The sequence below is a fragment of the Microtus pennsylvanicus genome, chromosome 4 (assembly GCF_037038515.1).
Source record: "Microtus pennsylvanicus isolate mMicPen1 chromosome 4, mMicPen1.hap1, whole genome shotgun sequence".
NCBI lineage: Eukaryota > Metazoa > Chordata > Mammalia > Rodentia > Cricetidae > Microtus > Microtus pennsylvanicus.
In genome coordinates this window covers 101,256,817-101,277,262 of record NC_134582.1, presented here as the reverse complement: position 1 = coordinate 101,277,262, position 20,446 = coordinate 101,256,817, and the positions used below count along the sequence as shown (strand labels likewise).

The following is a 20,446-nucleotide window of genomic DNA, read 5'->3' as shown; positions in this document are numbered from 1 at the left end:
AATTATTGCCTTTGGCCCCACAGCCCCACAGTCAACGCCTGTGGCCATTCAGGTTCTGAGAGCCTTCCGGTTCTGAGCCCAGCTCTGCCGTGGTGGTGATAATTAGGTTAAACTGAGTATCTTTCTATTTACCAAGAAAACTCAGAAGTCAGATGTAGGGATGAAAACCTGCTAGATCAGAGAAGCTACTTGCTTTTTGACTGGAGACACATAAGAGACTGTCTCTTCATTCATCCCAAAACCTTCCTGTACATCTTCTCTATCCAAATTGATGGCTTCTCTATGGCCAATTCTAGTCAACTAGTTGTTAGTTCCGCCCCCTAATTCAAGGTAGACTTTATTTAACAGTCTCAGAGTGTCGTAGTGTGATCAAAATTCCGGCAAGATTTCCCCCTTTTTGTCTAAATAAAAAGGAAAGGTTTTAACTTTAACACAGTAAAACTATATACAATAAGGACAATTATCTGGTAAGAATTACATTTGTTAAAGTTGGAGAAATTACTCTGTTTTCTTTCTTATCTTAGTGAGTCAAAAGTTTTATGCCTAAACCACTTTTTATCATGTTTATTTACTATCCTAAAATATCTCTCTAGACATTAAAACATCTTCTTAGACAAACAACTTAAGTTCTTCTGTTTCTCAACCTTATAAACTTTACACCTCTTATGTAAGTTTCTTTTTTTTATTTTTTTTAAATTATTTATTTATTATGTATACAATATTCTGTCTGTGTCTGCAGGCCAGAAGAAGGCACCAAACCTCATTACAGATGGTTGTAAACCACCATGTGGTTGCTGGGAATTGAACTCAGGACCTTTGGGAGAGCAGGCAATGCTCTTAACCACTGAGCCATCTCTCCAGCCCCTCTTTTTTTTATTTTTTATTAGATTTTTTAAAAAAAATACCAATTTAAGTTCCCACTCCCTCCCATCCTCCCAGTCCCTCCATACACCCTCCTACTCCACCCCCATCTAATCCTCAGAGAGGGTAAGACCCATTGCCTTGTGGAAGGTCCAAGGCCCCCCTACTATCTAGGCTAAGCAAGGTATCCATCCAAAAAGAATATAATCCCAAAAATCTAGTACATGCAGTATAGATAAATTCTGGTGTCACTGCCAGTGGCCCCTCAGTCTGCCCCAGCCAAGCAACTGTCAACCATATTCAGAGGAACTAGTTTGGTCCTAAGATTGTTCCTTCCCAGTCTGGCTGGAGTTGGTGAACTCCCATTATCTCGGGTAAACTGTTTCATTGGGTGAACCCATCATGGTCTTGACCTCCTTGCTCATATTCTCATTCCTTCTACTCTTCAACTGGACTTTGGGAGCTCAGTTCAATGCTCTGATGTGGGTCTCTGCCTCTGCCTCCATCAGTTGCTGGATGAAGGTTCTGTAGTGATATTTAAGATAATCATCAGTCTGACTACAGGGCAAGTCAGACCCCCTCTCCTCTATTGCCCAGGATCCTAGGTGGGATCAATCTTTTGGATTCCTGAGAATTTCTCTAGAGCCAGGTTCTGCTCACCCTATAATGGCTCCCTCAATCAAGATATCTCTCTCCTTGCTCTCATCTCTGTCCTTCCTCCATCTGGACCATCCCACTCCCTCAAGTTCTCCTCTCCCCTTCCCATCTCTTCCTCCTCTTCTCATCCTACCCTCCCATCTTCTCCCACCCCCATGCTCCCAACCGTGTCAGTCAATCCTTTTCCAATTTCCAGGTGAGTCTATATATATATTTTTTTCCTTTGGGTTCACCTTACTACTTCTCTAGGATCATGAACTATTAAAAGTTTCTTTTCTAAATTTGGTAACAAAGAAGATTATAAAACTATAACTATCTATTCTTCAATCCCATCAGAGACCTGAGAAGGATATAATATTACCTGAGTAAACAAAAAATATAGAATAAGCAACTTCCAAAACTATAAAAATGACAGGAATAGCTGAGAGCCTGGACAGTCACCCAAGGTTCTTCTGTAACTTTGAGGCATTCATCTTTGGTCTACATGCCTAGAATATCTGACAGACTTTCCTGTGAAGCAGGAAGTTTGAACGACTATCTCACCTTGTCTTGGCAAAGTTTGGCAGTCACCTTCTTTTGTGTCTTAACACATACAATTTGGAGAGAATATTGTCAGCAGTTGTGGCAAAGGCATTTTATTTCCCAGTCATTAGCTTTTCACATAGCTGGCTTAGGATGTTTTATTATATTATAGATCTTAACAACTTCACCATGTGATTTTTTTTTCCTAAGCTACATTTTCAGTTAAACACTGTAGCTTCCCTTTGGTGCATCTGAATTTCCAGGATTATTATTCTTTTGGACTAGCAACATTATTAAGCTAAACAAGGGTTTCTTGAACAAAAGTGTGGTCCTTCCAAACTGCAATAGTAGCCCTGCTATCCCAGGTAACTGCTAAGTTACTAACAGGTTGGTAGTATGTGCAGCATGGAAACTCTGGTCCAGCTGAGACAAATCAACAAAAGGTGAAATTCCATACTACTAAGAATGATGGATGAGTTTAAAATTTGCAAATTGCTTATAGCTGGAATTTTCCATGTAATGTGTTCAGACATTGGTCATCTGGAAGTGACTGAAAGAGCATAAAACAAAGTGAGGAAGAAGGAGGTGTCACGGTATCCGCCTCACTACTTTCCTGGAAAGGAAAGCCAACTGACCCAGTAGCGCAAAAGCCAGCATGTGGAGTGAACACTGGTGCTCCTCCTCAAACGCCCTGCTAGCCTTTCCAAACAGAAGAACAGTTGCCTTTCTGCTGAGAGGTAGCTATAGGGTAGGGTTGTTTGGGTTCTAACCCAGACCATGTCTTCAGCCACTCTTCTCAGTCCCATTCCTTCCCTCTGCAGGTCTGCACACAGTCTTGGGGAGAATGCATGGCTCCTCCTTGGGCCCCAAGACTGTCTACCTGGACAGGGCTCTGGGGCTGTCTGCCTTAGGATACCCTTGATGCCCAGTATTACTTTCTTTTCTTCACGTTGTTTCCTCTCACCAGGCAGGAACCACTCCCTTCTGCTTCCTTCCACCGTAACACAGGGTGAGTCTCAAGCTAGCTCTTTATATTCTGCTATGGACCCTACCATCCGTCTCTCAAGTGGTCTCAGCTTATTTTGTCCATGAAGCATGTTGTGGGGCCTATGTTCCCACTGTGAAAACATTATGGACTTTCTTTGTTTCTTTGATAGTAAAAGTTTTACAGTGTAACTGCAGCTGGCCTAGAAATCACTACATAGATCAGGCTGGCCTTGAACTCAAAGAGAATCTGTCTTCCTTTGCTTCCTGATAGCAGAGACTGAGGCATGCTCTACCACACACAGCCCTGGAAAGGCTTTGAAAGCACTTTTCAACTGAGAACAAGTTTTTCTTTCTTTCTTTTGTTTTTTTAAAGAAACTCTATTTTGCCATAGGTAAAATAACCTTGCTCAAACACAGCAAAGCAATAACATTGAATTATTCACTGTCATTAATTATAAATAAATGGAAAACACAAATTCAGTTTTCTTCTTTTTAAATTGAAAGAAGTTAGGTTGGGAATACAACATACCATCTCAGTTATTCAGAGCCATCAAGACAGTACGAACACAGGCAGGGATTCACGGGGGATGGCGCTGAACACTCGCAATCTCCAGCTGCCGAGGCTGAACAGAGAAGAAGAGGTCCAGGTCAGCCTGAGCTACACAACAACCCTTATCAAAACAAAACAAGACACAAAGCCCAAATAAGAAAAATTCTAAAAAATTTCCTAAACACAAGTCTCCTAACAAAGAAGTGAACTATCCAAGACTTATACCCCCAGGGTGGGGGTGGGGGCTGTCACACCACCCTGCCCACAGCATCCTCATCCTCCTGTACTCCACCCTTGCCAGCAGCATCCTCACCTTCCTGCACCCCACCCCTGCCCGTAGCAACCTCACCCCTCCATTCAAATAGCAAAGTCCACTGGTCCGTTGATAAAACTCTCTCACAGAGAAGGGAAGAGGGACAAACTTACATCCCAACAGTGCTTCCCACGCTCACAGAGTTTATATTACTCCATTACCTCTATCTTTGTTCTTAGGTAGCTTTTCCCATCTCCTGTCTGTCAACAGGTCCAAATGGGATGGAAGCCAAAAGCCCAGGTTTTAAGATCTTGCTTGGTTCCCAACCCAGTCTCCATGAACTTCTGCTAACAGACACTATGCATTTGTTTCAAACTTAGGCATCCACAAATGAGAAACTTACAAAGAAGCAAGGTCATTTTTTTAGTATAGAGTGTTTCTCTAATCCAAAAAGTGTTTTGTTTTCAATTATTATTTCTTATTAAAGATTGCTACCCAGCCATGAGTGACAAGTGGTCATAACTATCACTGACTTCCTTAGTATCTGGGAGAGCTAACCACCAACCATTAAGACCCTTAAATGTTGTGGGCAAATGGATAAATCTAGAAAACATCATAGTAAGTGAGGTTCCCCAGACCCAGAAAGACAAATATCATATGTACTCACTCATAAGTGGCTCTTAGACATAAAGCGAAAGAAAAAGAAAACCAGCTTACAATTCAAATCCGAGAACCTAGACAAGAAAGAGGACCCTAAGAGAGATATACGTGGATCTAATGTACATGAGAAGTAGGAAAAGACAAGATCTCCTGAGTAAACTTGGAGTATGGAGATTATGGAAAGGGTAGAAGGGGATGGGAGGAAGGGAGGAAAGCAGAGAAAAATATATAGCTCGATAAAAACAATTTAAAAAGATTTTTTAAAAGACCATTAAATGTTAAGATGGTGGGAAGAATGGGTGTGTTGGAAGGGTAGCCAGAAACTCTTCCTGAGAGTAAGGGTAATTTTAATGAGAAAACCTTTTCCTAAATTATATTTTAATTGAAACATAAAGATACAAAAAATGCAGATTAATGGCACACTATGTGATGCATTGACCACACACACACACACACACACACACACCCCTGTAAAATCAACTTAAACACATCTCAAATGTTGTCCCCTCTTTATGGCATAAAACAAAACAGAAAAACAAACCAAACAGCACACCAAACCCAAACAGTCAAATCTTTTCTTCTGGCTCATAATCATTGTCACCCCCTCCCCCAGTTCCCCACTGTGCAACAGCACACAAGATCTCCTTGTGCCTAGCTAACTGGAACTTTGCCCCCATTGGTCAACTTTTTCCCCTCCCTCCAACATTTCCTTCAGCTTCAAGTAATCAGCATTTCCCCCCTGATATTCAAGGGAGTAACCTTATAAATTCTCTACACCTGAGCAGCAAGACCACACGATGTTTGCCCTTTGTCTGGCTAATTTCACTTCTCATAACCGTGTACAGTTCATCCATGCAGTCACGGACAGGAAACTGTTCCTTGTTCTTGATGAGCAGCATGCTGCTGTGTCTGTGCCCACTGTGTTCTCCTCGCCATCCACCGGCTGACAAGCCCTTGGGTTGTTTCTAGAGCTCGGCTGTTATAAATTGTGTGGTAATAAGCATGGAGAACTGGTGTCGCCATTCCATTCTGACTTCATTTCTGGGTACATACATGGACCCAGCAGCAGGATTGCTGAACCATGTTGTAAATCCATTTTTTAAAAGAGAGGAGGGAGGCTGGGTTCGTAGCTCAGTGGCTGAGCACTTGGCTAGCCCATGCAAAGCCCTGGGTTCAAGCCCCAACGCCTGCAGAATCTCCAGGTTAAGACAGGAAATCCACCATCACTGAATAGATTTACTTTTAAACTCTCAGTCTGCTGAGACTCCCTTTTCTCCGCATCTACAAAAGCTTTGGACCTGAAAACAAAACCAAAACCATTTCCTTATCTGTTTTCTGATGTGCAAGGGCAGGCCAGAGGGCTGGCAGGAGTTGACCTTCTCCTTCCACAACGTGGGACCCAGGGGTCAAAGTAAGGTCACCAGGCTTGGCAGCAAGCACCTTGACCTGTTGAGCCATCACAGGCTTGCTTTTGACTTTTTAAGAGGAGTCTGTCTTGCTGGAGAGAGGTGCTAACTTAACCTGGGGTTTTGTTTGTTACTTTGCTTGTTTATTTTGAGGCAAGGTCTCACGTAGCTCAGGCTTCCTGCCCCTCCTGCCTCCAAGTAGTGACCGTGTGGGTCAGCACACTTAACTCTCACTGTGGTGTGGACAAGAGTTTTCACTGGGATTAGCAGTGGTGAGCATTTTTGGTCTGTCCGCTGTATGCAGATGTGCATACCTTCTTTTAAGAAATGTCTGTTAGATCTGTTAGCCATTCTTAGATTATTTGTTTTTCCATTAAGATGTTTAAGTTCCTAATATATTCTGAACATTTGGCCCCCATGAGATGTTTTCTTTGCAATCTTCTCCTCCCATTAGTAAGCTGCCTTACATTCTGATGATTCTTTTCTTTGTTGCAAAGATATACAAAGTTTTGATGGAATCCATTTGTCTGTCTTTGTTTTTGTTTCCTGTACTTCAAAGAATCTTGTGTAATCAGCCTTGTAAATCCCAGTGTCCTCAAGTGTCCTGGTGTTTTGTTGTTGTTATTATATGGACTTTGTATCTTGAAGCTTTGGTGAATTTGTTTATTCTAATAGCTTCTTTGGGTGGGGGGGTCTGTCTTTGGGGTGAGGGTCTTTCTTGGGGGTTGGAGTCTTTGGGGTTTTCTACACAGAAGATCACATTATGGAGCCAGATATGTTAGCACATATCTTCAACCCCAGCATACTGAAGGCAGAGGCAGGCAGCTCTCTGTAAATTAGAGGACAGCCAGGTTGACATAGAAATAACATGTCTCAAAACAGATTACATCACGAGCAAATAACTTGCTTGGATCTTTCTTTTCTCTCTCTCTCTCTCTCTCTCTCTCTCTCTCTCTCTCTCTCTCTCTCTCTCTCGTCTGTTTGCTTTGCCAAAGACTTCCAGTATCAAGGTGAATAAAAGCAGCAAATGCTAACACCCATGTCTTAATTTAGGCCTCACAACACTGGTTGGCAGCATTTCACTGTTGAATACATTGCTAGCTCGTGACTTGGTGTGTATGGCCTTTCTCATGTGAAGGTTTGATTTTTCTAATCCTGATTTGTTCAACATTTTATCAAGAAGACAACGGTGAGGATCATCAAATGCATTTTCAATATCTGTTGAGATGATCCTCTGACTTTTGTTCTCCGTTGTGCTCTATGCTAGATCACATTTATTGGTTTGCATATGTAGATCACAGAGAATCATCTTATTTATTTTTGTTTTTGTTTTTTTGTTTTTTTTTGAGACAGGGTTTCTCTGTGTAACAGTCCTAGCTGTCCTGAAACTAGCTCTTGTAGGCCAGGTTGGCCTTGAACTCACAGAGATCTGCCTGCCTCTGCCTACCGAGTACTGGGATTAAAGGCATGTGCCGCCACCACCCGCCTGGCATCATCTTTTTAATGTACTGTTGGACTCATCTTGGTGGTATTTCACAGGCACGTTTGTATCTGTATTGATTAAAGACACTGGCTTATCATTCTTTCCTTTGGTATCTTTATCTACGTTTTGTATCATGGTTTTGTTGCTTTCATAGAGTATGTTCTTCCTTCACTTTTTCCCCCTAATAATTAGAGATTGGTATCACACTCAATGGTATAGCTTGATGTGGGAATGATTTCTTTCTAATCTGTTGCTTTCATTGGTTAATTAATAAAGAAACTGCCTTGGCCCATTTGATAGGCCAACCCTTAGGTGGGTGGAGTAAACAGAACAGAATGCTGGGAGAAAGAAGCCAAGTCAGGCAGTCGCCATGATTGTCCCACTCCAGACAGACACAGATTAAGATCTTTCCTGGTAAGCCACCTTGTGGGCTACACAGATTATTAGAAATGGGTTAGATCAATATGTAAGAGCTAGCCAATAAGAGGCTAGAGCTAATGGGCCAAGCAGTGTTTAAAAGAATACAGTTTCCGTGTAATTATTTCGGGGCATAAGCTAGCCATGTGGGTGGCTGGGTGGCAGGAACTCAGCCTGCTGCTCATCACTACAATAGCTGTCTTTGGTGGCTAATATTTGAAATTACTAATTCAATCTCATTATCTGTTGCTAATTATTAGTTTCTTCTTTTCCCCCCTACCCTAACATCCCAGACATGTTTCTCTGCATAGTCCTGGCTGTCTTGGAACTCTCTCTGTAGACCAGAATGGCCTTCAACTCAGAGATCCACCTGCTTCCGCCCTTGAAGTACTAGGATTAAAGGCTAATTATTAGGTGTTTTCTAATGATTCCACCTTGGTAAACTGTATGTGTCTATGAAGTTATCCGTTTCTTCTATTAAATTTGTTGGAATATAATTGTTCTTAATAATCTCCAATGGTTCACTGCGTTTCTGTAGTATCGGTTGTAATGTCTCCATTTTCACCACAGGTTTTGTATCTTCACCCTGCCCCCTACCCCCACCCTGTACCCAGGTATTATTGAGTCCTTACACTTGCTCTACAACTGAGTTGCGTCCCCCCAACCTTTCTCTTAGTCTGACTGAGGATTTCACAGCTCGGCTTACCTTTTGGAAGAGCCAGCTCTTTTTTATTTTATTTTATTTTTTTAAGATTTATTTATTGTGGATACAGCATTCTGTCTGCATGTATGTCTGCAGGCCAGAAGAGGATACCAGATCTCATTACAGATGGTTGTGAGCCACCATGTGGTTGCTAAGAATTGAACTCAGGGCCTCTGGAAGAGCAGTCACTGCTCTTAACCGCTGAACCATCTCTCCAGCCCCAAGCCAGCTCTCCTTTAGTCTTCGCTAAGTCTGTATTTCATATATTTCTGCCTGACCTTTCTATTTTCTTTTATTAATTCTGCATTTGTTTGATATGTTTTAAGTTTGCTGAGAGTCAGCTATGAGTTGTTTATTTGCGATCTTTCTACATTCTTTAATGGAGATTTTAGTAGTTCTAATGTTTGAACTTAGCTCTGCGTTGGCTCTGTGTTGTAGGTGTTCATATGGTTTAGCCCCATGTTCATTTGAAGGAAAATTTAAAAAATTTGAAATTGGGAATAAAAATTTATAATTCATTTCTTGATATTATTTCTTGGTTACTCATCTGTAAGTTGTTTAATTTCCATGTATTTGTACAGTTTCCAACGTTTCTGTTATTAATGTATTCCTGGTTTTATTGCACTGTGGTTAGAAAAGGTACTTGATCTGACTTGAATTCCTTTTAATTTGTTGAGCCCCGCTTTGTGGCCTATCGTATGATCCGTCTTGGAACATTATGTTCTGTATGTGTTCTGTAGTTGTTGGTTTATGCTCTGTGGGTGTCTTTTTTGGTGGGATAACTTTTAGTTTTGCTGTTCTTTTGTTGGTCTTTCCATCACTAAAAGCGAGGGGCTAAGGTTCCTAACTATTATTGCAATGGCGTCTTTATTTTCCTTAGAGCCATTAATGCTCTAATATTTTATTATGTATTTAATGCATAATATTTATAATGCTCTAATTTAAATATTTGACTGCTCCCATATTAGGTACATGTATGTTTAGGATTATTCTATTGCTCACTTGTAATGACTCATTATGTAATAACTTCCTTTATATCTTTTTATTGCTTTTGACTTAATGTCTGTTTTATCTAATGTCTACTATGGCTACTCCTCCTTTATTAAGAATTACATCATAGGATACCTCATCCCATCCCCCACTCTTGGCCTATGCTTGTGTATGGTACATTTAGAGGCCAAAGGTCAGCCTTGAGAATCATTTCTTGAATACCATCTTCCTTGTATTGTAACAGGGCTCTCACTGAGACCTGTGACTCGTGATTTTGGCCAGACCCCAGTGAATCCCAGCTATCCACTTTCTCCTCCTCCCTCAGTGCTGGGAGTAGAAATTTACATGGGTGCTGGGGATTGAACGCGGGGACTTTTGCTTGTATCACAAGCATATTACCAGCTGAGCCACGCCCTAGCTCCCTGAAGATGTACTTATGGCACTGTCCCCAAGTTGCTATAGGCGTCCTCTTCTGTCTCTTTAGTCCCTTCCTGGGAGCGCTTTTCCCAGCGTTATCACTGCTGATGCCAAGGATTTAGATGCCCTCGACTTACCCTTCTCTAGCGCTGCTCTATGCTCACAGTTTTTGAAAAGTTATCAACAGCAAGTATGGGAGTTAAGTAATAACTATTCTGTTTCTTACACCCACCCCGCCCCATCTCTAGTCCTTTCTGGAACCTTTCTAGTACCATAGCTAAGTCACCATGCAGAGTGAGCAGAAAAGTGACCAGGGCTGTTCTTGCAGGTTTAGTAGATACCAGTGAGTCCTGTTATCCTTGGATTGCTCTCATGTGGGGAGAAAACACCCACAGTGCCTATTTTCCTTACCGTGCTGTGGCTCTGCCCTCAGACATTTGCTCTGGAGAGACTGGGACCCCTTGGGGAGAAGCCCATGATGACCAGCAAAGTACACTTAACATTTTGAAAATGACAGAAATGGTAATACAGGAAGCCACGAAGACCCAAGAAACCAGGACTCCCTCATCACTAGGTGGGAGAATTGATCTGAAATCAGTTAAGCTCACAGATCACTCTCCTTTGAAATCCACAGTTTCATGGTAATGGCAAGTGCCAAGGTAGGAATTATTTCTCATTAACTGTAAACCACAAATACTGGTCTTTAAAGGAACCAAGAAAATCTGATTAATTTTAAGAATTTATCAAAATAAATGTTCTGTACTAAAAAGTAAACCAAGCCATTCAAAGCAAATTTCCATTAGTAATTTGAAAGCGAGGCCCAAGGCTACTTTAAAACTTCAGATGTTCACAGAAGATAAATTATAAGATTAGTGTTTATTGAGTACAATTATTTGCGCAACTGTGGATAAGGCAGCGGCTTCACAAATTAAGGAAAGAATGGGGCTGTTGAGGTGGCTCGGTGGGTAAAGGCACTTGCTGCCTATCTAAGTCAGTGTTCTATTGCTTTGGAGAAACACCATGACCAAGGCAATTTATGAAAGGAAGGATTTGATTAGGGCTTGCTTCCAGTTTCATAGTGTTAGCCTATGGCCTTCATGACAGGAAGCACAGAGAGAGGAAGGCAGGCAGCCACGATGCTGGAGCTGTTGATAAGAGCTTACATTGGATTCCCAGGACAAAGGCAGAAAGAAAGCAAGACTGGACCTTGAGATTTCTGTCCGGTGCTCCAATGTGGGTCTCTGTCTCCTTTCTTCGCCTGATGAAGGTTAATATTTAGGAGGATGCCTATATGTTTTTCTTTGGGTTCTCCTTCTTATTTTGCTTCTCTAGGATCGTGAATTATAGGCTCATTGTCCTTTATTTATGGCTAGAAACCAAATATGAGTGAGTACATCCCATGTTCCTCTTTTTGGGTCTGGCTTACCTCACTCAGGATAGTGTTTTCTATTTCTATCCAGAAAAAGAGAGAGCACGAGCAAGGAACTCAGGACCGCGAGGGGTGCACCCACACACTGAGACAATGAGGATGTTCTATCAGGAACTCACCAAGGCCAGCTGGCCTGGGTCTGAAAAAGCATGGGATAAAACCGGACTCGCTGAACATAGCGGACAATGAGGACTACTGAGAACTCAAGAACAATAGCAATGGGTTTTTGATCCTACTGCACGCACTGGCTTTGTGGGAGCCTAGGCAGTTTGGATGCTCACCTTACTAGACCTGAATGGAGGTGGGTGGTCCCTGGACTTCCCACAGGTCAGGGAACCCTGATTGCTCTTTGGGCTGACGAGGGAAGGGGACTTAATTGGGGGAGGGGGAGGGAAATGGGAGGCGGTGGTGGGGAAGAGACAGAAATCTTAAGTAAATAAATAAATAAATAGAAAGCAAGACTGGATCTGGCAAGTCCCATTCCCCATGACACACCTTCTCTAACAAAGCCACACCTCCCAATTCTTCCCAGTCTACCAGCTGGGAAGCAAACCTTCAAATCTTTGAACCTCTAGAGGCTGTTCTCATTCAACCATCCCACTGCTAACCCCGCTGACCTGGGGTCAAGCTGGATCTTGGGAACCCATCTGATAAAAGGAGAGAACAAAGTCCACTAGGTGCCCTCTGACCTCCACACCCATGCCATGCAATAATAATAAATAAAAACAAAGAATAAGTAGATAAACAAATGAATGTGATACTGGCAAAAAGAAAGGGCTAGTGTCACCAGGCGGTATTACCGCATTGTGGCAGATGTGGTTGGTTCGGATGCTCAGAATCTGTTACACCACAATACACCACAATGGCAACAATTCTCTTAAGACATACAGAAAAATATGAAATTCCTGCAAGTCACTGAACATTTGTTATTATTAGTTATAAACATGCAGCAGAAGACAAAGGCTACATATTGACATCCCCTAAACGGTGTCTGGTGTCCACATTAATTGACACAGCATATGGCTGGCCTGGTATTGTCTTCATATGAGGAGAGATGTTGACTCAGCTTTCTTCTTGACCTTTTTTTTCACATCATCATGTATGAAAATGACATATGAACATGCCTGTGGGGCAAACTGAGGTCCTTAAGTTACAACTTTGCTTTTCACTGTTCCGGTTATCCACAGTCAACCATTGTCCAAAACTATTAAACAGAAAATTACAGAAATAAACAACTGCTAAGTTTTGAATTGTGCATTGTTCTGAGTGATGTAATAAAATTTTGCACCGTCCGCTCTTTCCTGCCCATGCACAGCACTTTTGTCCAGCCCAATTATACCTTGTATGCACCCCACCCATCAGATTCCAAGACCCTGCTTGATTATGAGGCCAAGGGTCCGGAAGACGTCCTGGAGCTTGTGTTCAGGTGACGCTTACTTATGATCCAAAGTGCCAGTGTGAAAAAAAGAGTCACCCACGCAGAAAACCAGGAAAGACAGATGAACCCTCGTGTTTGTGGCAATGCTGACAAGGCATACCAGAAAAGAGGTACATCCACTGAGTGTGGCTGGCTTGTAATGTACCCATGCAATACATAACAGAGAACCACAGTGCTGAGAACATGGACTGTCTGTCTAAAATTAGCCCTACCTTTCCCAAGGCCAAGGATATCAGTGTTTTGAGAGTTTCAAACAGGAACCTCGGTTTAGTCTTTTTTATTTCTTTCTTTTATTTTTGAGGTTATATCACTCCCTCCTTCCCTTTTCTCCCTCCAAACATGCTCATATACTCCTTGTTCTCTTTCAAATTCGTGCTCTCTATTTTCATTAATTATTGTTACATGCATATATATGTACATATATGTGTATATAGATACATATGCACACATATATAGATATATAATCTGATCAGTCTGATATATAGACATATACACAATCTACTTAGTCTGGACAATCTTATTTGTATATATTTTTAGGGCTGATCATTGGTATTGAGTAACCAGTTGTGTGCTCGTCCCTGGGGACTATTTCTCCCACCCTCAGCATAGGCGTCTACAGTTTTCTGTGCAGGGTTGAAGCCTCATGCTCTTTCCCTAGGGAGTTTGGCATGGCTATTGTTATTGTCTCTGTCAAGTTCATGTTCAGGCAGTCTTGTTGGTAAGACTTTATTCTGACGTTACTAGGATTTCCCCTACATTTATTTGTGTGCATGTGTGTATACACGCACATGTGCACATACATGCCTACCATAGCACACACGTGTGAACCAGAGAACAACTTTCAGAAGCTGGTTCTTTCCTCCATCCATGTGTGTTCCAAGAATGGAACCCAGACTGCCAATATATAGTTATTTTAAGGAATAATAAAATGAATCAGAACCTAGAATTTTATAAATAAATATGTATCTTAAATTTTTTGAGACAGGGTTTCACTGTGTATCCCTGGCTGTCCTAGTACTCACTCTGTAGACCAGGCTGGTCTTGAACTCACAGAGATCAACCTGCCTCCTGTGTGTTGGGATTAAAGACATGCATCACCAATGGCTGGCAATTTTTTAATCATATATGTAGGCAGTTCAAGGAAGGCAAAGGAAATCAGCATCTCTTGCTCTGCAAGGACATTAGGCATGCAGGCTTTTCTTCCAAGTGCTATGTTCCGAGAAGGACACTAGTTAGCTCCTTGAAGAGGAAATAATCACACACACACACACACACATACGCACACACAGATACTCTGAGAAAGACATACAATGTATTTTTTTTATCATATCCAGCCCTTTCATCCAACTATTCCCAGATCCACACCACTTCTCTACCTAACCAACTTTGTGTCCTCATTAAAAAAACCTACTAGTTCTGATTTGTGCTTCTCAAGGGTCGATGGGATCATCCATGGGAGCCTGACTGGTCTACCAGGGACAACAACCTTAAAAAAAGAATGAACTCTCTCTCTCCCAGAAGCTGTCAGCTGCTCCTTAGCTCGGGAGCCCACTTCCTCTCTTCATGCTGGGACTGTGTTTGACTTAAGCTTGTGTAGGCCTTGTGCATCCTGTCACAACCACTGTGAGCTCGTGTGTGCAAACGTCCTGTAGCATCTGGAAAACTTTCGCTGTAATTATCCTCTGTCTCCAGCTCTTACAGCCCCTTCTACCTGCTCTTCCCTGATGCTCCTTCTTTGAGAGGAAGGAGTGTGATCTGCATCCCATTTACAGCTGAGCATCTGCAGTTTCTCACTCTCTGCACCTTGATCGATTGTGGGTCTTTGTGTGATATGGGATGTCCTTCTGTGTATGTGTTGCTTTTATTGGTTGATGAATAAAGCTGTTTGGGCCAATGGCTTAGCAAAGTAAGCCAAGCAGGAAATCAGAAGAGAGAGAGAGAGAGAGAGAGAGAGAGAGAGAGAGAGAGAGAGAGAGAGAGAGAGAGTCAAGAAGTCGCCATGTAGCTGCCGAAGGAGACAGACACTCTAGAAATGTACCAGTAGTAACCTTACAGCCTCATGGTGATATACAGATTAATAGAAACGGGTAAATTCAAGATGTAAGAACTAGCTAGAAATATGCTTGAATCATTGGCCACACAGTGCTGTCATTAATACAGTATCTGTGTGATTTTCGGATCTGGGCATCTGGGAAATGAATGAGTAGTCTGCGCCTACATTTGTGTTGATTGATGTCTATTGTAAAAACAAGCTCCTTTGATTAGGGTTGAGAGGTGCACTTATCCAGAGGTGCATAGCAAGAAGTTCTCAGGGAGAATAGATTTTTCCTATGTGGGTCCTGGAGATCAACTCATGTCCATGTGATTGCAAGGCAAGTGCTTTCCTGACCGAGTTATCAGCCCAGCTGTCCAGATGTTTTTGTATGTGTGTGTCAACTATGCCTCAGTAATTTAAAAAGTAAGTGTTCCTTGGCTACAAGAACCCAGTTCTTTGTGTTTTGGGGGATGTCAGAGCTGAGGCAAGGAGACTGTGTGGTGGGTGGTTTATAGCAGCTTAGTTTCTACAGCTTATGAATCATTTTGTGCCTATAAAAAGTTTTCTGGGTTTTTTTGGTTTTGTGGTGTGTGTATGTGTGTGTTGTTTCTTTGTGTAGCCCTGACCGTCCTGGAGGAAATTTATTATTATTATTATCATCATTATTATTGATTTTAAGAATATTTTTAGTACTGATCACACAGCCTCCATAGTCAGGAAACAGAGAGACACGCATGCTCAGCTCATGTTCCCATTTTTATTCCATGTGGGACCTGAGCCCCTGGGATGGTGCCAGCCACATTCAGGGTGAGTCTTCTATCTTCTGTTAAGCTTTTCTGAAAGCACCATCATAGATATATATTCATAGTAGTGTTTCCATGGTGACAACATCCTGTCAAGTTGACAGTTAAGACCTACTACCATATAACATACACATATTTCTGGCACAGTTAGTTGAAAGGGACAAAAAGCATTGGCACTTTAAAAGCAACAAGTACTCCTGGCACTCAGCTCTTGGCTTATAAAACCATTCTATAATAAAGGGAGCCAGGGATCCTTGGAGAAGTGGCTCATTCTGCGGCTGGGGCAGAAAGTGCAGGAGAGGAACTGGAATACCCTGCAGTGACAGAGTAAAGAGATTAAGACCACACAGGTTACCAGGTCTATGCTGTCTATCAATAGAATACCGCTCAAAAGCTGAGTGACCTCCCAGTGGCCAAAGCTGGAATAATTTGAGGGGGTGGAAGTGGGAGAGTAATACTGGATTACAGCTCCACTTGTAGTAAAAGAACCTGTGCAGGGTGATGGTGGTGCCCGTCTTAATTTCAGCTCTCGGGAGGCAGAGGGCATGGATCTCTGTGAGTTCAGGGCCAGCCTGGTCTACAAGAGCTAGTTCCAGGACGGTTCCCAAAACTATAGATGAAGGATTGGGTTAAAATATGATGTTGGGGTACCTTCTACCAACACCCCTGCATCTATGGTGAGCTGAAGGTCCACACTTTTTTCTAGCCTCTAACCACTGGAAATGGCGATAAACAATGGCTGGGCTATTTGATACGCGCACATCACGTTTTAGCTATGTTAGTTTCCTTGGTGTTTGCTTGTTTGTTTAAGTAATTTTATTGCCAGGTCTAGAGTCCTTACTCAGGAAAAACACACTGTTGATGTTTAATTAAGTGAAATCTGCAGAACCAGACTGAATTTTAACATATTATAGATTACCACTGACAGCCCCATCCATCCTACTTAACAGTTACACCTGGCAGATGGGAGGAACAGGGGTGGCAAAGCTCGTCAGCACAAATGCCTTCCCTAGTCCAAAGATCACCTTAAGGACCACCATGTAGATGTCTTGATGTAAAACCAGCCAGCCCACACCACCCAGACTGGAAGCATAGAAAGTGGTCTATACCTACAGGCAAAAACCCCACTGACCTATACGACATATGGCACTGTCTTCTGTGTTCAGTGGTGACTCTGTGTAAAAAGTGACTCCAGCTGGAGACTATCAAGGCACCTATAATCCTACCATTTGGGAAGCAAAGGCAGGAGGATGACTTTAGGTTAGGCTCAGCTGCAGAGTGAGTTTGAGGCTTGAGGTCAGAGTGGACGACCTGAGATCCTGTCTTAGAAGGTTATCTGTTATTAGTGTGTGTACGTGTGTGTGCATGTGTATGTATGTATGTGCAATATGTATGTGAATAAGATCCACATGTGTGTCATGGTACATACATGGAGGTCAGAGGTCAGCTTTCAGGCGTTGGTTCTGTCTTTCTGCCATCAGTTCTGGGGTTGGAACTCGGGTCCTCAGACACGTGCAGTGAGTGCTTTAGCCAGCTGCACCATCTTTCCAGCCTTCGTTCTTAAACACGAATTGCCTTGTGTGGTGTACACACCTGTGCTCAGGTGAACTTACATGTCTATAAATATTCCTGTGGGGACCAGAGGTCAGCCTTAGGTGTTATTCCTCAGGAGCTATCCTCTGTTGTTTTTTGTTTGTTTATGCTTGTGTATTTGAGATAGAGTTTACTCTCTGTGGCTCTGGCCAACCAAGAACTCACTGTGTAGACCAGGATGGCCTTGAACTCCAGGAAACCAGTCCGGGCTCTGCCTCCCTAGTCCTTGAATTAAAGGCGTGCACCACCAAGGCTGGCTCTTTTTTTTTTTTTTGAGACCGGTGCCTCTCGCTGAACCTGGGACTTGCCCAGCTCACCAAACTGGCAAGCCAGCATAGCCTGGGGCTCCTCCTGTCTCCATGTCCCCAGTGCTGGGATGACAAGCAGATGCCATCATACTGGCTTTTTATGTGGACGCTGGGGATCAGCCTCAGGTCCTCCTGTTTGGCATGTTCCTGGACTGAATCATCTTTTCCCTGGTCCATTTTTATTTTCCTTCCCAGCCCAAATACACCTTCCTTTCCTTTTAACCTCCCCTAACTCCCATCATTAGGAAACCATGACATCTTCTATCAACTAGAGGTATCAGTTTTCTTGGGAGGCAGCTGTGCCAGCTGACCTCGGTGCGAATTAAAACATATCAAAGAGTTGGAGCTTTAAAGTTGCCAGGCCTTCCCTTCCATGAGGAAGGGCTCTATTTTCACTCGTACTCCAGCAAGAGATTAGCAGCTCGAAATCACTTTGACATCGCCGGTTACTCTCCTCATACCGCAGGGAGATTTAATTCCAGCCTGTGAAATTGTAATTGCTTCTCAAGGAGAAGTGAGGAATCCTGGGTGATGGCCACAGCCAAGCTCAGTGTCAGAGTTGCCAGTTGCTGCCACATCAGATATGCCTTGCTGTTATTCAAAAATCACTCCGGCTTTCCAGCTGGGAAGCTGAGCTGGGGAGTGAGAGTAGATTAACAGAAACTGTCAGCTGTTCAGATGAGCGCAGACAGCAGTGTGACAGAGGTGGGTGACTTCCCATCAAAAAGGGAACTTTTTCCCTAGCACTAGTTTGAGATAAAGAGTTTCACAAACAAATTCCATGACTTTAGGTATGCGGCTAAATGATGCCGCTATGAAGCCGTGATAAGACGAGGCCTGACAATTTCTAGTCAACGATTCTTGGAAAGTGTTGGGCAAAAAAAAAAAAGTTTTTGAAGAGTAATTAAAATAATGAAGATAACATGTCCACGTCAGATTGATGCTTCCGCCGGATTGAAATTACCTGCTGGTGAAGTTAAACTGTCTTGAGAAATTGCTTCGCAGCTAGGGCTGGAGAAAGTAGAAACTGGAGCCATGGTGGCTCATCCCGGAAGACTCACAGACAGGGAGGTTAACTACAGTGGGGAGAGGACCTGGAACCTGTCACCTTCTAGAGGTGGGGAAGGGCTGGCCAGAGCTAGGTCATTCTGTTCTCCTCCTAAGGACTGAAAGAAGAGGGAAGGGCTAAAGAGGATTCTTTTCTCCTTTCTCCGTGAGTGTACACAGCACCGCACTCAAGTGGACACCAGACCAGGATGGCAAGCATCTTCCTCTGTGTCTGTCTTCCTCCATCCAGACAGGCTATGTCATCAAACAGGAGCTTGCCATATCAGCCAGGCTGGCTGGCTGACCAGTAAACTCTCAGTATCCGTTTTTCTCTGTCCCCCAAATCTAGGGGTTACAGGCATACATAGCCATGCCCAGCTTTTTATATGTGAACTCAGATTCTCATGCTTGCTGAGACATAATCCCATCCCTCTAAATACATGTTTTAAAGAAAAATATTCAGTCTGCGGCACTGCCTATGTGTTTCACATTTACTGAAAATTCACTGGGGCGTGGTGGCATATGCCCATGATCTCGTCACCCTGGAGGCAAGAAGATCAATAACTCAAGGCTAGCCTAGGCTAACTTGAGAGTGCTAGGCCAGCCATTTGAACTCCATACATTGTGAATCTTTCTAAAGTCCAAGTGTTAGAGATGTCGGTAGGTGGTAGAACACTAGGCCAGAGTGCTTTAGGCTCTGGGATTGATCCCCAGCCCCCCCCCCAAAGAAATTTCTGAAAATTCAGACATGGATTTTACTTTTTCTTTCGATGAATTTTATAGCAAATTTCAAGAACCAGATTTCACCTTCATAAAAGGAAACTTTAATTAAAAGGTGGGAGTGGCTAATTTCTGTTTTTTCAATAACAAGAAGTAGAAAGGGATTGGTACCCGTTCTGCTGTATTCCCTTCTGTCACTATGGTTACCAGTTGAGCAATGGTTTGCTGACACACATTTGTACACCTTGTGGGTGTACTCTATGAAAATTCGGTATAGAAACACAAGCTGGGTGTGGTGGTACACACCTATAATCCTAGCACTTACAAGGTTGAGTGTGAGACCAACTAGAGTACATAGCAAAACTCGACTTCTGAGAACCCAAACTACGATAGATGCTATTCTTGTTTTAACCAATATCTTAAAGTTCCACAAAAACAGCTCCTCCTTCCTCTGCATCTGAGGTCTACTGAACATCTCTCCTTCCCCTCCCTCTCCACTCTTCTAGTCCCTAGTGACTGCCCCGTTCTTCCAGGAGCTCAGCCATCCACTTTCCACAACTGAGCGAGCACGTGTCTCTGGCTTATTAATGTAGTGGCCCTCTGCAAATGGCAAAAATGATTTTTGTGGTTGAAAGATATTTCATTATACATGTACATCTGTATTTCCATGATAAAACCACAGTAATGACTCTGCTCAGGTAGGTGAAAGACACCCATGGATCAGCCTTTCACAGGCACAAGGCGGGTGGGTAGGGCCATTATGATGAACAAATATATGGGAGAGAAATGGGAGAAAAAGAGGAGCAGACCGGTTCCTGTGCTGTGGTAAGTAAGAGGCAGACCCAAAGAAGTGAAGGCGGTAAGGAACAGGCAGATATGGATAGCTTGCTTGCCACATGGGGCCATGATGGCGTCTGGACCTGGGCTGCTGCCAAGGGCCATGTCTGGATCTGTGTTGACATCCATGACCCATGTTGATACCGAAGGCCACAAGAATGCCCAGGGTCTGGGCTGCCACCTGTAGACATGCTGGTGTCCAAGGGTTGTGCCGCCACAGGAGCCATGCCCATCTGAGTGGCCTGCACTGCCATATAGGGCCATGGTATCATCCTGGTGAGGGCTGCTGCCGAGGGCCATGTCTGGGTCCATGGGCCCATTGCAGCTGGG

At 43.1% G+C, this 20,446-nt stretch overlaps 1 non-coding gene across 1 annotated transcript; it reads right to left on the bottom strand.

Annotated features, from left to right (window-relative positions):
• Positions 1-13,896: 13,896 nt before the first annotated feature.
• On the bottom strand, positions 13,897-14,036 carry LOC142849114 (small nucleolar RNA SNORA67). The gene has a single exon (XR_012910517.1). It is a non-coding gene; the product is annotated as a small nucleolar RNA SNORA67 (small nucleolar RNA).
• Between the last annotated feature and the right edge of the window lie 6,410 nt (positions 14,037-20,446).